Source organism: Chrysemys picta, chromosome 1 (genome assembly GCF_011386835.1).
Source record: "Chrysemys picta bellii isolate R12L10 chromosome 1, ASM1138683v2, whole genome shotgun sequence".
Lineage (NCBI taxonomy): Eukaryota > Metazoa > Chordata > Testudines > Emydidae > Chrysemys > Chrysemys picta.
In genome coordinates, this window is record NC_088791.1 from 309,767,011 (window position 1) to 309,784,597 (window position 17,587).

Below are 17,587 nucleotides of genomic sequence, written 5' to 3' on the forward strand. Positions count from 1 at the left end.
GCGCGCGGCGAAGTCCTTGCCCGGAGTTGGGCGCTTGTCTCTTGCCAGGAGCTCGCCCGTGACAGCGGGAGGCGGAGCCCCGCGGGCGGGGGCAGAGAGCCGGTCCCCGGCCGCGGGATGAGCAGGACCCGGGCGCCGTGCTGAGTCGGGGCCGGAGAGGAGGCGGCGGCGGCGCAAGCCGGTCGGGGTAAGTCAGTTGCTAGGCTGCGCGCTCCTAGTGCCTCGCCGCTAGGCTGCCAGTGGAGCGCTGGGCGCCCCGCTTCCCCAGTGTGGCTGCGGGCTGGCTGGTGCCTCCTGGGCTCTGTAGTGTATCAGAGCTGGTGGTGACATCTCCACCCCCCGTGGGCTTGTGTCAACTGGCTGCTGCTTTAGCCTAATATCAGACCAGGGTAGTAAAAACCTCAGCTCAGGACCACCGATAGTGATTGTGCTTGAAATCGGAAGGCATGGAAATAATCTCTCCCCTTTCCCCAGTTCTGTTTCTTGTGTTTGTGAGGGAGGATCCTCTCCTCTCTCACGGGGACAGGGTGTGTTTTGGGGGAGGATGTGTGGGAGGGTTGGTGATGATGATTACTCACTCCTCTTCCTGGGCACGATTTTCCCAGTCCCCACTCAGTGGTAGATGGGGGTAGGGAGAGTGTTGATAATGATATCTCCTCCTCCATCCCCCATTGTGCTGTCCCTCTCTCTGGAAGACCATTATTCTTTATGTATGTTGTTGCATTAGTGCCCTAAGGGTCTAGTCAGGTTTAGGGCCCCATTGTGCAGGGCACTGTGCAAACACATAAAATGACACAGTACCTGCCTCAAAGGAGCTTACTGCTTTTAGGTCCCAATCCTGAAAGTTGATCTGGTTGGGTGGACTCCTGCCCCCATATAGTGTCCCGTTGAGGTCACTGAGGCTTTGCTTGGGGTACAGGGGTCACCCTATGCAAACGAGGTTGGATCAGGGCCTAAAACACATGCAGTAAGTATGGCAAGCAATAAGAGCAAGAAGGGGGAGGGAAGACCAGGATAAAAGTAATGAGGACATGTATTTATATAGGCTAATAATATGCATACCTCAGAAGTTCTGGATTAGTTCAAAGTTTTGTTCTATATTTGTGTAAATAAAAGTATCAGCAATCTCCACTGGTTCTCAACCTGATCAAAGACTGGGTGGGGAGAGATACTGATTTTTCCTCCTTCTCCCCATAGTTCTCTCTCAGCCCCTTCTCCATGTTAGAGATTTGTGGGGTGGGTGAGTCTGTCTCTTACTGGGCGACAAGCAGGGTGAGAAAATATCGTTTATTGCACCAACTTATGTTGGTGAGAGAGACAAGCTTCAAGCTTACACAGAGCTCTTTGTGGGAAATGTACTCAGAGTGTCAAAGCTAAATACAAGATGGAACAGATTGTTTAGCATAAGTAGTTAACACATATTTTGAGGCAGATTTACTGTTTCTTGAGGATATGTTGGTGGTGATTTCTATCTATACTCCTTCAAATTCTGACACACTGCATTTCCCATCACTGTCACTGGGAGATTGTGAATCCCCCATACGTTTCATACCTTTCAGACAGAAGATTTGGATAAATCCTACATTGCAAGCAGAGGCTGCCTAAATATGTCTGTTGACCATCAGTTTGACTTTGTCAATATATATATTTATGTATATATTCACATTTTTATTTGAATATAAATAAGTTATTATTACTTTTGGGGAAAAAACAAAAACAACAAAACCCACACATTCTGAGGATAGAGAAAAGCAAAGGCAATGTCATCGTTGCAAAAATGTAATGAGAGACGAGGGGTTACTTTGCCCTCTGTCGCTGGCTGTGGCCATTTCTTCCTGGTGCTTGTGATACTAAACACGCTTACGGAGAAAAAATGGGTATTTTCTGGATGGAACTTCACACTAGGTGTCTTCCAAGAACTACAACAATTCTCTTCCCAAACCTGAACTGTCATTATGTTCTAAAGACTGTACTTAATCCTAAATTGCATATGCGCCAAAACTGATGTGTTTGTGCTTTAGCTTATGTACAGAGGATTGACTACAGATGCATTTATTCTGTGAGATATTGAAATACATCTATTTTACTCTGATATAATTTTATGAAAGAGCACTAAGGTCTGAAAAGGAGTTGAATTACTGAGTGTGTTGGAGGAAGAAAGAACAGCTGTAAACAAGCCTCTGTTACAGGAACTGGATTAAGGTGGTATGTTTTACAACCCTGCCAAAGAAAACCATAGGCATATATGTAAACTTTCCCTGAAGCATGTAGAACAGACAGCTATTTCAGAACTTAAATGTAAATGTCTACTTTTTAAATAACAAATGCTTTTTCCTTTTTTGAACTCTAGTTTTTTTCTATCAGAAAAATAATGTAAAAGATAGGGTGGTCTTCTGCTAAACAACTGAACTTTTCCCAGGAATACTTTAGAAATTATTCTTTATTTTGAGAAACAAAACAAAACTAGTATTCAGTCAGCTAAGTGAATAACCAATTATTTTAGATGTGGGGGCAGTGGCAAATATGACTGTCACTTACCATGTTGCTAATGCATACTAGTTGATTGTTTACATCTGTAAAAATCCACTATTAAGCACTTCTGAGCTTAATTTAATTCCTTTTTTAATTATATTATATTGTGGGTTTATTTTTGGTCTTCATACAAAATTAAAATATTTGTTACAGATTAGTTCTGGCGTATGTTTGATGATAGTCTCTGAAAATAAATTCTGAATCGTAAGTGCATTTGACCTTTTCTTAAAAAGAGAAGCTGTTCTGAGCTAGACTCTTCATTTCATTAAATAAACAATTTGAATGGCTGATATTTATTCCCCTTCCCAATTCTTTTGGTTTGCTGATTTTTATCCTAAGTATACAATCAGATAGCAGATCAAGGAGGCTTAGGAAGAAACATCAGATGGCTTGAAATAGTGTCCAACTCCATATCCACTTTGAAAATAAAGATGCTAGTGCCATATGCTGCTGTGACTTTATTAAAACAAATTTCCTCAAAATGGAAACAAGGTACATAAGCTAAATACGCATTTTAGAACGTTAGCATGATTTAATAGAGCACTGTTAGCGTTGCTTCTGTAATTAAGCTTCTTGGAGCAGGAATCTTATCTTCCTTTGTGCTTGGTGCTACATAAAATAATACAGTATTTTTTTTGGTGAAGGAAAGTTAGAACAGGCTGACAAGCAAATGTAAAAAGAACCACTTTGTTAGTCTAAAGTGAACTGAAATGATATATTTAAAAAAACAACTGTTTGCTTTACTAAATCACTAAAATACATGGATAAATGTAACAATTAAAGTTTATTTTAAACTAAAATATTCTGTACTGTTTTCCTAATCTAGCTGCATCTTCATCCTGTATTAGGATTTAGTGACATCATCAACTCAGGCAAGGTAGAGAACCCAGAACTCAGGGCAAGTAAGTAAAGGAAGAAACAATTTTCAAATACACCTCTACCTCAATATAATGCTGTCCTAGAGAGCCAAAAAATCTTACCGTGTTATAGGTGAAAACCACGTTATATCAAACTTGCTTTGATCCGCCGGAGTGCGCAGCTCCGCCCCCCCCCGGAGCACTGCTTTACCGCGTTATATCAGAATTCGTTTTATATCAGGTAGCGTTATATCGAGGTAGAGGTGTATTGGATTTTAAATATTTTTGCTTCTTGTGATGATATGAATTGATTCTATTCTAGCACCTCTTTAAAAAAAAATAGTTCACTTTAAACAAAGCTATATAAACCATGGATCCAGTTCTGCAAGAGAAGTAGGCACCATGTTTTTGTTGTTGTTGTTGATTACAAAAAATATAGGCCATGGTACTGCAAGCTGCACTGGTGCCAAGGGTCTGCTCTCCCAGGAGCCTTGTTAACTTCAAGGTATTGGCATAAGGGTCCACCTGCACAGAACAGTCTTAAGAATCAGGGCTATGGTGCATATAGTGTGTGTCAAACCACCACCACAACAAAATATATCTGTATATATACCTGTGTACTTATTTGCTGACAACAAGCAAGTTTGTTAGCTTCTGATGAAAAGGAGCATCACCATCCCATTGAAATTTAATCTACTTCAAAAGATAAGTTAAAGTAGTTTCAAGCCCCGAAGTCTCCCTGCTCACTTATATGTTTTATAATCTCATTTTTGTCCTTTTTAAATTAGATCTTCATGTCGTTGAAATCGACAGTACAGAGGAAAGAGTGAAATTGACAAAATTTTATGTATAATCAAATGCACATAGCAAGAAAATGGAACAAAATAGATTCTTATTTTAGTCTTGCACTTATAATAATAATAATAGGAGGTAAAACATTTTCAGACCAATGCGTTTTTTTCAATTGAGAGTATCACTTTAAAACTAAAAGTGAAACATATAAAGAGAGAGTGTTTATTAGTTATTGGATTATCTAAATTGATTTCAGGAATCGGTAAAATATAGTTTGTTTATTAAATACTAACAGTTGTAACTAAAAAGAAAACTGCAGTCATTTAAAAACAAAATGTTCTCTGTTGGAGCTGTAGAAGACAACAGAGGACATGAAATATCGGTCAGTGGTTGGTCTTCCATATTTGAAAACTGTATTGACTTTTATTTGGATTAACAATTGGTTAAAAAATAATATAATAAAAAGTATAATAAAAAGTAATATCACATTACTGACTTGCATGCTTCTTAATTGCCTTATAGTAGACCTATAGTTACTTGTTCAGAAAGTCTATTGCCTTTTAAAGATGAAAATTAAATCCTTTCAACTGTCATTATTTAATTATGTAACTGTTGGGTCATGGTGTCTATAGTGCAATAAAGAATAATGTTGTAATGCATGCTTTTTGTGGCCCCAATTCTGCAAACACTTATTCGTGGGCTTAATTTTAAACACGAGTATTTTCATAGGAGCCAATGCGCCTATTCTTGTGTTTGAAGTTAAACCTGTGCGTAAGTGTTTGCAGGATCCGAGCTTAACAGGAATAAATTTGGTGGAATAAACCTAACCATCCATGTTTAATACCAAAACACTTCATATTTTGCATGAAACCTGTTGTTCGTGTAGGTGTGTATTGAATCCAGTGGGCATGCCAGCTCCAATAGCTCTGTTAGCAGTACTGTTGTCTTATTGATGGCAGTATGATTGCATATGTCCTGACTTCATATTTGCAGCATATTTTGCAATAATATAAACATGTCATAGTTTTTTTATTTTAAAACAAGTTTTTTGATTGTATGATTATTTATGTTGTAAACCATTATATTGTTTTAGATTTACATTTGTGTCAATGGACATTAATTTCATAAATAACCCTGAAGATGTTTATTTCATGTGCCCTTTTTAGTATTTTGGATGGGGGAAAAAAAAGTGGAGATGAAGTCTTGAGCTTCAAGGAAGTACATATTGATCTAGTTAAGTTAATGTTTGTTCAGTACAACAAGAATGTAAGAAAGCATTTGTTTTGAAGATCTAAGCATTTTTCTTGTTTCTAAATGTCAACACACTCATAACCAAGTTCTAAATATATGTTTGTAGGATAGTTTATGGATTATACAATAAAAAGTTATGGATGTATGTGTCTAATTATGCAGCCTTTCAGAGGAATGGCATTTAGCTTGTGAGGTTTCAAAAATTAACATAATAGTTTGCATTTCTGCAACATCTTCCATCCAAAGAACTTAGCAAATTTTTGCACAATTTAATGAACGAAGCCTCGCAACACCCCTGTTAAATAGTTTCATTCTCACTTTTTATAAAAATGTAAATAAGTTGTGAAATTGGTCTGTATCTACTGTAGCCTCTTAAAAATTATCCGAATTTTGTTTGTACTACCATTTGGCATAGTGAAATAGGTCAAAGCAGATAATAAAATAAAAAAAAATAAATACAATGACGCTAGAAATGATACCGCTTTTCTTATATATCGTAATTTGGATCTCTGGAGGCCCTACTTTTTCGGAAAATTAAACTTCTTATTTCTTTCCATTACCCTAAATAACAAAAACAAATCAGATGTTTCACTCGAATGTCAGTTGAATCTGTCTATGTATGCATTTTATGGTCCCAATACTGTAAAATACTTATGATATTTTATTAGTATGTACAGTAGGGAACCCTTCAACCAGAGGTGACTCATAACTGTGGATAGTAGGAGGGCACAATTGAAAGGTTCTGTGGGGGCACGTGACCGCCCTGTACGTTGCCTCTGTGTCCATCCCCTGAAACTTAATATGTATGTACACAACATACAGTAGCAACCTCCTCCTCCTTCTCCTCTCTGTCCTGTGGCTGCCTAGCCCCTTACAGAGCTTGCAGGTATCCCCTCTCTGCCTGAACTATACTCAATCAATTTAGCAAATGTTCAAAATAAGACCAACAAAAGGGGCAACACGGTTGGGATGCACAGTCCCCCATGCATCATCGGGGTGGGTGACACCAAGGTGGGATGGTGCTTGGGGCTGGATCGTCTCAGTTAACAAGAAGTTGGAGAATTATCAGTCACTTTTTGTTGAAAGGGGGAATATGACACTCCCAAATCACCTTCTCCTTGATAGGCACGTTGGAGGCTGCTGGAGTTTCAATGCACCCCCCTGCTGCTGGGTTGCATTGAAGCAGCAGGGTACGCCCCCTTTTTCCCACTCTCCCCGCCCCCCAACCTGCTCCCTCGCTCACCCCTGAGGCTCTTGGACTGGATGGGGCTCCACCTGAGCTGCCTGGCACTGAGCACCACGTTACCTCTTCCCCTCCCAATCCCGAAGATGCCACTCTGACTCACCTCAGTGGGCAGTCTGCAAAGCAGGCAGCGAGAAGTGCTGGGACCTCAGCAGCAGGGAAGGAGAAGCAGTCCCAGGTTGCGGGGGTTGCTCAGCCTTCAGCCAACCGCCCTGCTGCTTTCTCCCTCCCCACGCTGCACGGACACATGGTAAGTGCCGCTGCCAGGGGGAGCCGCTGCCAGGGGGAGCTGCTGCCTCCTTGCTGCTGGGAATCCTGGCAAGAGGTGGCCTGAGAAATGGGGGGAAGCATGTGACCCGCCCCCACCATCCCATGTGCCATCTGCCTTCAACCATCTTTCCCCACTTCACTTAAAAAGAAGGGTGAAAGCCTATTAGTATTCCAGGTTTGAAATCACTCTGATAGATCTTTTATTTAAATGATATTCTTAATCCCTAGGTCAACATCCCAAATTTACATGGCAAATGTTTTCTTCAGGATGCAGTTTAAAAATAAAAGTGCCTAATTCACAGAACAGAAATTGTGACAATAGCTAAGTCACGGTATCCTGTTTAGACGGGAAGCTGTCTAGGATGGAAATGCTTTAGGAAACAGACTAACGTAAGTGAGAGGATATCCATCCTCCTATTTGCACATTTGATTTTTGTTGTCCAGTGGATGAAGATGGCTTAATTTGGGATGGAAAGATAGACAATTAACTGTTTCCCCCTGCACCCATTCCTTTAGAGAAGAAAAAAAAAAATTTAATTGCAGAGGTTTGGGAACACTTAACTAATGGTAGATAGAGTAGGCAAATATTTATGTAAGAACTATTGGTTGTGGTGCTGCAAAAATCATGGTGACTGGTGAGGCGCATATTAATTTCATAATTAGATACCATTTTTAAAAGGTCTTAAATCTTAGATACAAACAGTGGTAAATATCAGAAAATAAAAAGGACATTAAGGAAATGTGATGCTTATTGGTAGGTACAAGTACATTATATATGTATTGGATTAAAACACAACTGAAAAGAGGTGTGTGCAGGAAGCGAGAAGAAAAAAATAGTTGCAGAAAGGTAAGGGATAGCTTTCAATTTTTCCTGTCTGGAGTGGTGTAGTTCTGTCAAATATACTTCTTTGTGTAGCTGCTGGGAAAAATGATTGGGTTCCCCACAGTTGTGCATCAAAGCACAGAGAGAAATATTTCCTTGAGAGCATATAAATATTATTGAAATATCTTATAGTTTTGCTAACTCTTCTAGTGATAGCAGTGAGAATATGAAACTGTAGTGCATTATCTTCCAAGATCTTGCACAGGTTCAATGGAAATTATGTCAGGAAGTCTGTTATTCATCTCTTTTTACTACTTGATCAGAAGATGATGCTGGAATAAGAACAGTTGCTATCAGTAACTGCAATAAGGTTCAAGGTAGTATTCCTTCTCTTCCATTTTTGCAACCTCTTTTGGTATTGCTCTGGTTGCTTCTGTACTAACATATGTAGAACACGCTACTTCTGCTTGAATGCAGGATACACAACCCCAGAGTCCTTTGTTATGAACAATATCCCCTTTAAAATTTATGGCAGAAGATTACTGCAGTCAAAGGACTCCAAATTCTATCTTTTGTGGTTTTCTTTGCTATTTAAGAATGAGTGTGAACACTAAATTATCAGGTGGTATTGAGGTGCATATGTAGCCGCAGAGCTTTCCTAAGCAATAGAGGTAGATGTAAATAAAGGCAAAACTATAATTACTTTGAAAGGTGAAATGCATGGAGATTTTTTCTGATATGTAAGTGAAATATTGGTATCTAAATCTGTAGGTATATTTTGTTCTGGTCACGCTTTAGCTGCCAACCCAAAGTAATTGCCATTTCCTTGTCCCAAAGTAAGTTTTCACTGGTTATGTCTACACTGCAGTTAGATACCCATGGCTAGCCTATGCCAGGTGACATAGGCTAAGGGGCTGTTTGACTACAGTGTAGACATTTGGGCTTGGGCTGCAGCCTGAGCTCGGGACCCTCCCACTCTGCCGGGTTCCAGAGCTTGGGCTCTAGCCCAATCCCGAACGGCTATACTGCAGTTAAATAGCCCCTTAGCCCGAGTCCCTTAGCTGTAGTCAGCTGATATGGGACAGCTGTGGTTTTTTAATTGCAGTGTAGACATACCCACTGTTTCTCAGTCAAGCAGTTCAAGTATGTTTTGAATCCAGTGCAGGTGCGTCTTGCTGCTTGTTTCACTTGGTGTGCAGAACAACCCTTTTGTATTTTAAGAGCCCTTTTGTATTTTGATTTTTTTTTCTCCAAATAACATACTAGGTAGTGACTTTCGCAGCCAAGGAATAGATTCTTAAAGGTGACTGCTCTGTAGTGGTAGGTTATACAGTAAATCAAATTTCAAGGAGGACGTATGGGCTGTGGGTAATTGTACATTACTCATGGATAGTCAGGGTTGGCAAAACTAACTTTTTTAAAAACAATTTCAACAAATAATATCAATGTTTATTTTAAAGCATGTTCTTAATTTTTTATCAATTTAAATTTTCACAGTTGCTGGAAATTATGGGGCATCAGTCAATAACTAATCACAGTAGACATTGAGTTTCAAAAAGCTAAGGCTTTATAACTGTTAAAATATTATGTCAACATCACATGTCAAAATATATAAAGCAAATATCCTTAAATCAAACTAATAAGTTCTCAAGCAGCATTCTTCTTACTTTGCCTATCTGTAAATTTCAGTATTACTGATGGAAATATTTTTCTGTTGATATGTGTGTGGATGGCTAAATCAATGTTTACTGACATACACCAACAAAAAGAACTAATCCTTCCAAACCTATGGATAGTGCACTGAGAATCTACAGTATATCACTCACATAAGTAGGGACCATGTTAGGTTGTTCCTACTCAGTTGAAGAAAAATCAAAGTAACAGCTGTAGAAATATGAGAACTTGTGCGGCTGGTTCTTTATGTTCATTTTGAATTAATACATATTTATCTACTCCCCTCTCTTCCGTGTACTTTCTTGGTATGTCTCCACAGCAGAGAAAAGCCTATGTGTGGCCCATGCCAGCCGACTTGGGCTCACAGGGCTTGGGAAGTATGTCTTCTAAGTTATGTGAAAACTTATAATTTGCTGTTCAATAATACCATGGCAAAATGCACGTAGCACCATTATATGTGAAGCAAGAAAAAGATGAAGGAAAGTATAGGTCCTCTACTGAGGAGGGAAGGAGAGCTAATAATGGACAACATCAAGAAGGTTGAGGTGTTGCTTCAGTCTTCACAAAAAAGCTAATTGAGACCAGATACTTAACACAGCACAATATTAACAAGGGGGAAGGAATGGAAGGCAAAATAGGGAAAAATTAGGCTAAAGAATATTTAGATAAGTTAGATATATTCAAGTCAGCAGGGCCTGATGAAATTTGCCATAGTATACTTAAGGAACTAGTTGAAGCGATCTTGGAACTGTTAGCAGTTATCTCTGAGAACTCCATGGGTATGTCTACACTGCAGTTAAAAACACGTGGCTGTCCATGCTTGCTGACTCAGGCTCGTGGGGCTTGGGTTGCAGGACTGTTTAAATATGGTGTAAACATTCAGGCTTGAGCTCTGGGACCTTCCCACCTTGCAGCACTGGTCTTGGAATCTGGGGCAGCTGGACTGCTTGGTTCCACATCTCAAAAGGGGTACCAGCATTTGAGTCTGTACCCAGGAGTGTGCCTGAAAGGCCAAACTTAAAGATAAGTGAATCTGAACCATGCCGAGACAGTGGGCATAAAGGCACATGAGAGCTGTGGTTGTGGTCCAGTACATCAACCTGGTAACTATCCACAAGCTAAGCCAGGGTTGTAACAACCTCTCTGCTTTCAGCTGTGAATTACCCAGACTATGGGATTCTGATGTACTACCTAGTCTTCTGGACAGAAGCAGAGTCTGGTGTTATGCAAGGACTATACAATCAGCATGGTTTATAAACTTCAGACAAGGTGTAGAAAAAAATTAAACTGCAAAGTCTGTGGAGAAAGCTGAGGACACCATACAAGAGGAATCTGACTTCTGGCTCTTACAGATAAGCCAGACCAATCAAAATGTGCCAAAACATGTCCGATAGATGCCATGCTGATAGGAGTGCATGTCTTCTAAAAACAGATACAGTTCTGAATTCAATTGTCCTGTTTTTCTGTTGAATTGTTTTGTTTTTGTCATTTTGCTACAATGCTCTGTGACTCAACTTCCTTCACAGAGTTTGGGTAAACATTTGGATCATCACTTCTAATTGCCAAAGAGAAGGAAGGAAGGAACTCAGGATTGTTTTTTCAGCCAAGTTTCAATCTCTTTCCTGTTCTGGGCTCAATTTAGGACTTTTTTTATTTGGCATCAGTTATGGAAAGCTTCTCTGAATTATTTTTTAAGTTCATGTGTGGTTCTAGTTCATTTTTTTTATTAGATCAAGTCAAATTTCCACATTCTTTAATTCATGAAGAATTTGTCATTTCTAATTTTAAGATTTTTATGTGTAGTTAACTTTATTGTACATATTTTACAGAAAGTTGATATAAAATACTTTTGACAAACTCACTGCTCATTAACTTATTGCTTTTGCCTGTACTTATTTATCTTTGGGAATATCTTTAATCTTCTAGTGCTACCAGTAACTTTTCATAGTAATAAGAAGTTTGATGTATTGCCTAAAATATGAAAGCTGTGTGATCCATATCCCCGTCAAAGAGGTTGTTTGTACAAGATACTCAGTTACTGTGTTTATACTCCTCAGTTGCCATAGCATCTGTTACATAAAATGTAGTTGACTAGAATACTCCATATGGTTTCTGTGTATTTATTTACATCAGTCAAATGTAGAAAACACTAAATAGATTTGAAAATTAATTCAATTAATATGTCTATATTACCCTGACTGAGTCCATAATATTTTCATTGTATTCATCTTTTTCAGTTTTCAAATCTTCAGAAATACAGTATGACAGACTATAAAGTGCAATTATTCAAACACTCTGCAAACACTTATGTAGACTTCTCTTTTGTTAAAGGAGAGTTTAATATTTCAGTGTAACTTTTTGCTGAATTTTTCTAGAGTTCAGATGTTAAGCTGTAACCCTTTTAAGGAACAAACAGTAGTTTGTAGGGTTGAATTAATAGGGGATGAATGTTTGCCTTTCATGTTTTCTATTGGAAAGTTGACTAACTTTCTAATATTTGAAATAAAGCGGATGTAGCCCCTTTAAAGAAAAGGGCAACACCTTATTTCTGCAAATCTTAAAAACTCCAGAAGTTCCTGGTTTGTGTGTTTTTGAAATCTGAAATCGGGGAAAAAATGGCTCTGCTTTAACAAATGGATTGGAAGAGGATTAGTATCTAACATACATTAATTATGGTTTCTGTTAGAGAAAAATATTTTAAACCAAGCTTTTGACTTTAAATCTTCCTTCTTTTCCCCCCAAATGTTTTTTTCAGCATGAATGATGTATTGTGGAACAACTATAACTGTTGATACCATTACCATTGTTTACAGAGGGATTTAGTAGTTTATTAAATCTTTCATACATAAATCCTACTCTTCTGGGTGCACATTGTCAGCCTCTGTTGCATGCTATGGATAATGCCCCAACCTGACCAGAGTATCATGATACGAGCTGACATAAGTTGTCATAGTAAATGTCAACTTAACTATTGTCTTCACACCTGTGGAGTAACATTATGTTCCATGCAGTGGTGTTGTAGCTATGTTGATCCCAGGATATTAGAGAGCCAAGGTGAGTGAGGTAATATCTTTTATTGAACCATCTTTTGTTGGTGAAAGAGACAAGCTTTCGAGCTTACACAGAGCTCTTCTTCAGGTCTGGAAAAGGTACTCAGAGTGTCACAGCTAAAGACAAGGTAGAACAGATTGTTTAGCACAAGGAGTTAACACATTTTGTAAGAGACCATTCAAGGTGAAGTGGGCACTTAATACTTCTGTGGTCATAGGACAGGGAAGGGTTTGTGGGTTATAGATTGTTGTAGTGAACCATCAATCCAGTGCCTTTATTGAGTCCATGATTTTTAGTGTCTAACAAAGTTATGAGTTGAAGTTCCCAGGCTTGTCTTTTGAAGGCGTTGTACAGGTTTCCTTTGAAGATGAGGACTGCGAGTTTGGATGTGGAATGATCGTTTTGTGAAAAGTGTTCACCCACAGGTTTTTGTTTTGAATCATTTTTCTCTGTAAATTCATTCAAGAGCATAGTGATTGTCTAGTTTCATCCACATAGTTGTTGTTTGGGCAGTTAGTGCAGTGGATAAGGTACACGACATGTACCTTTTTTTTTTTTTGCTATGTTTGAGGTGGTTACTGGATCTGTGAAGGTAAGTGTGGTGATCTGGCAGTTTCTTGTATATAGTTGTCTGTAGGTTTCCATTATTGAAGCTGATCATGGTCCAGGAAGTTGATGCTGGTATGGGAGTGTTCCAGAGAGAGTTTGCTGGATGGGTGGTGGTTGTTGAAGTTGGAAATCTGAGGGAGTTTAGGTCATCTGTCCAGAGGATGAAAATATCCATGTAACTCAGATATATCATTGGTTCCGTGTTGCATTTGTCCAGAAATTCTTCCTTGAGGTGGCCCAAGAAGAGGCATTTTAGGGAGCCATCATAGTGCTCATCACTATTCCCATGGTTTGGACAAAGTGTGTGTTTGTTGAACGTAAAGTTGTTATGGGTGAGGATGAAATGGATGAATTTGGTGATGTGTTTGGGATGGATATCTGTGTGTTGTCTTTTGTCTTGTAGATCTCTGAGGCAGGCAGCGATGCCATCATTAGAAGGGATGTTGGTGTATGGGGAGATGACATCGAGGATGGCAAAGATGGTGCTCTGAGGGAGGTGGTTAATGTTGCAGAGTTTCTGGAGGAAGTCAGTTGTGTCCTGGAGGAAGCTGTGTGGTGTGGTGAGTGGTTTGGGGATGGTTGCTATGATTCCCAATATTCCTTCAATAAGAGTGCCATGGCCAGCTTTGATGAGTGTGCCTGGGCTTCCTTGTTTTGTATCTTGGGAAGCATGTAAAATGTCCCTGGGGCAGGTTGGTGGGGGATGAGGTTATAGAGTTTCTTTTGGAGTTGTCTGGGAAAGAATTTGATGATATCCTTAAATTCCTGGGTGAATTGTGTTGTGGGGTGGTATCTTCTTTGAATTCTTTATAGTATATGGTGTCGGAGAATTGTCAGTGGCCTTGATTGACGTAGGCATCATGGTTGAAGATCAAGATGGCATCCCTTTTGTCTGTTGGCTTGATTGCTATCTGGTGCTTGGATTTCAGGGACTGCATAGCTGTTTTCTTGGCAGTAGAGAAATTGTGGTGGATGTGATGTTTGCTAAGGATTTCACAGTCATTTTTTTTTCCTGAAGCAATCATTGTAATGATCAAGTGTGTGGTTTTGTCCACTGTGGGATGTCCAGTCAGATGATTCTTTTTTCTTATGACTGTTAGTGGGGACATGGTAGTTGTAGCTGTGTCATCTTTGTTGTGAAAGAATTCTTTGAGGAGTCTGCGAAATAATTCTTCTAGTTCTCCAAATGTTAATATGGGCCTGGTCCCCACTAAGTCCCCACTTCGGACTAAGGTACGCAAATTCAGCTACGTTAATATCGTAGCTGAATTCGAAGTACCTTAGTCCGAACTTACCGTGGGTCCAGACGCGGCACGGAGGCTCCCCCGTTGATGCCGCGTACTCCTCTCGCCGAGCTGGAGTACCGGCGTCGACGGCGAGCACTTCCGGGATCGATTTATCGCATCTTAACCAGACGCGATAAATCGATCCCAGAACATTGATTGCCTGCCGCCGGACCCTCCGGTAAGTGAAGACGTACCCATGGTGTCAGGTTCTGTGACAGGGCAGGAAGTTCAGTTCCTTGGAGAGTACAGATAATTCAGCTTCAGTTAGGGGTAGTCTTGATAAGTTGATGCTGTTGAGGTATCATGTAGTGTCCATGTAGTGGGCCTTGGTATCATGGTTTCTTTTGGAAGTGGTGTTCTGTGGGTTGTGGCGTTGTAGTTGGTTCCACTTTTTGTTTTTGTTGGATGGCTGTCAGGGTTTTTTTGATAGTTGTTTTGGGTTGCTTGCATGATTTCCAGGTAGGTTTCCGGATTTTATTTTCTTTCCAGTGTGTGGGAATATGTGATGATTTCTTGTTGAAGGTGGTTCCTTCTGGAATATGTGAGGTACAGGAAATGATTCCTCAGTTTTTCTGATGTCCTTCTGCAGAGCTGTTCAGCATAAATAAATTATGCATCTCTGACATACTGCGGTCACAAGGGCTAAGGTGCACCAAGACTATGGGCACTTCCACAACTGAAATGCAGACATGGCTGGGGAGGAATGCAGCAGCTCACAAAGTTCAGAATAGGAAATAGCAAAGAATACCGTAGCCTGTTGAAACTTTAGGGAAGAATTTAAGTTGGCAGAATGTAATCAACTTAATAAGAATTTAGTTAGTATACTGGGGTTGACATCTGGACTCCTGCAATAAGTACCAGGAGAATTAATGACTACGGATGATCAAAATTTTGCAGTTAACTGAATGTTTTTACCTTATGTCCAGCTATAACAACCCCCCTCCCATGAGGTACCTTCAGCAAGGTTTGAACTCTGAACTTTCAGTACTGCTTAAACTGTAGGATTAGATGGCAGCAGAAGGAAGCTGTTATCCCAAGGGGAGAAATGGGCTACTGGGCCTATGTGTTGGGACGAGGCGGGTAGGGGTAGTTGGGGAAAGTCAAGCCCAGCCTGACTTCTCCATTGCAGCTGCTCTGACAGGTCCCAGGTGTTCCCAGTAGGGTGTGGAGGGTGCTGTGCTGTGGCAGTTTTGTGTGGCTGACCTTAGAAGATTCATTCTCAGTTATTTTGGGACGGTGTCCAAATTTTCCTGAGCAACACAAATGGGAGAAGAGAAATAGTAGCTTTTAATATTTTGTTTCCACAATCATGAATGGAATTTCAGGGGACAGTGCAAACAATGGAAGGGTTTAGAACTTTACAGAAAACTGTTGCAAGGATCTTTTATAATGGGAAATGGCTGGCAAGCTAAATCGCAATCACTACAAGCTTTCGTAATGTTTTTATTAAAAAAAAAAAAAGTCCGTATCCCAGTGTTCTACAGCATACATATAAATTAAAAAAAAAAAATCCTAATACCGGGGCGGGGGGGGGGGGGGGGGGATAGATCAGTGGTTTGAGCATTGGCCTGCTAAATCCAGGGTTGTGAGTTCAATCCATGAGGGGGCCATTTAGGGATCTGGGGCAAAAATCTGTCAGGAACGGTACTTGGTCCTGCTGTGAAGGTAGGGGCCTGGACTCGATGACCTTTCAATGTCCCTTCCGGTTCTATGAGATAGGTATATCTACATATAAAAAAAATACAAAACGTAATATAACAAAGAAGCAAATTAGACGTCTCTTCTGATGACAAGTTGAAGTAACAATATCCTGCATTTCTGGCAAAAGCCAGAGTAAACAGATGGGTTTGGTGCTGTGCCTGAAGGTTAATGTACTTAATTTCCAAGCCAGTGGGGGAAGTGTAGTCCGGAGTTGAAGGCCGTCTGCCGAAAACACTGCCAATAGCAACAAAAAGCACAATGTTGGGATTTCCAGCTCAGGTGTTGCAGTGGTGCTGGAGAAGAGAGATTGTGTCAAGTAGCTAGGTCCTAAACCATGTAAGGCTTTAAAAGTCAATGTTAATACCTTGCTTTGGACCCAGAAGCATATAGGAAGCCAGTGCAGACTGTATGAGCCCTTATGATGGTGGTTTTATTTATTAATTGTATTACAGTAATGCTTAAAGGCCCTGGGATTGGGGTCCCATTCTGCTTTGCACTGCCTCAAAAAGCTTAGTCAAATGTGCTCCCTATTAAGTAGGGTTACCATATTTCAGCAAGCAAAAAAGAGGACGGGAGGAGCCCCGCCCTAGCCCCGCCCCTGCCCCTCCCACTTCCCGCCCCCCCAGAACCCCCAACCCTCCCCCCATTCCTTGTCCCCTGACTGCCCCCTCCTGGGACCCCTGCCCCTAACTGCCCCCCAGGACTCCACCCCCTATCTAAGCCTCCCTGCCTCTTGTCCCCTGACTGCCCCAACCCTTATCCACACCCCCACCCCCAGACAGACCCCTGGGACTCCCACGCCCCATCCAACCACTCCCCACCCCCTGACAGCCCCCCCCAGAACTCCCAACCCATCTAAACCCCTCTGCTCCCTGTCCCCTGACTGCTCTGATCCCTCTCCCCACTCCTGCCCCCTGACAGCTCCCCCCCAGAACTCCCAGCCCCCCACCTCCCCGCTCCTTGTCCCCTGACTGCCCCCCTCCTGGGACCCCTGCTCCTAACTGCCCTCCAGAACCCCACCCCCTACCTAAGCCTCCCTGTTCCTTGTCCCCTAACTGCCCCCTCCTAAGACCCCCCCCAACTGCCCCCCAGGACCCTACCCCCTACCTGTACCCTGACTGCCCAAAACTTTCTCCACTCCCCCCCAAAAAGCCCCCCCGAACTCCCGACCCCCCCCTGTTCTGAGCCCAACACCCTGTTCTGAGCAGCAGGGTAAGGGGACCAGGGGGCAGGAGGGGGCAGTTTCTTGACTGCCCCCTCCAGAACCTCCCTGCCCCTTCTCCTGCCCCCTGGTCCCCTTACCCTGCTGCTCAGAACAGGGTGTTGGGCTCTGTGCGAGCCGGACATGTGCCTGCGCTCCCCAGCACAACAAAACCCGGTCCCTGGCCCTGCACAGTGCTGCCGGAGCCGGGCTGCAGGGGAGAGCTGCCGGCTCAGAATGCAGGGCGGAGCCCTCTACAACTGCTCCGGAGTCCAGCCCGTGACTTTCCTGCAGCCC

At 41.4% G+C, this 17,587-nt stretch overlaps 1 protein-coding gene across 8 annotated transcripts in view; it reads left to right on the forward strand.

Annotated features, from left to right (window-relative positions):
* Positions 1 to 2: 2 nt before the first annotated feature.
* Positions 3 to 17,587, forward strand: part of LNX2 (ligand of numb-protein X 2) — an 88,110-nt gene continuing 70,525 nt past the window's right edge. For 2 of the 8 annotated variants that reach the window (XR_010597827.1, XM_024105318.3), the window contains exon 1: positions 19 to 187. The gene's annotated coding sequence lies outside the window, so the exon portion shown is untranslated. Of the gene's footprint in view, positions 188 to 17,587 lie in introns of all 8 variants that reach the window. The other 6 variants (XR_010597826.1, XM_008167398.4, XM_042842847.2 and 3 more) reach the window with 4 other exon arrangements.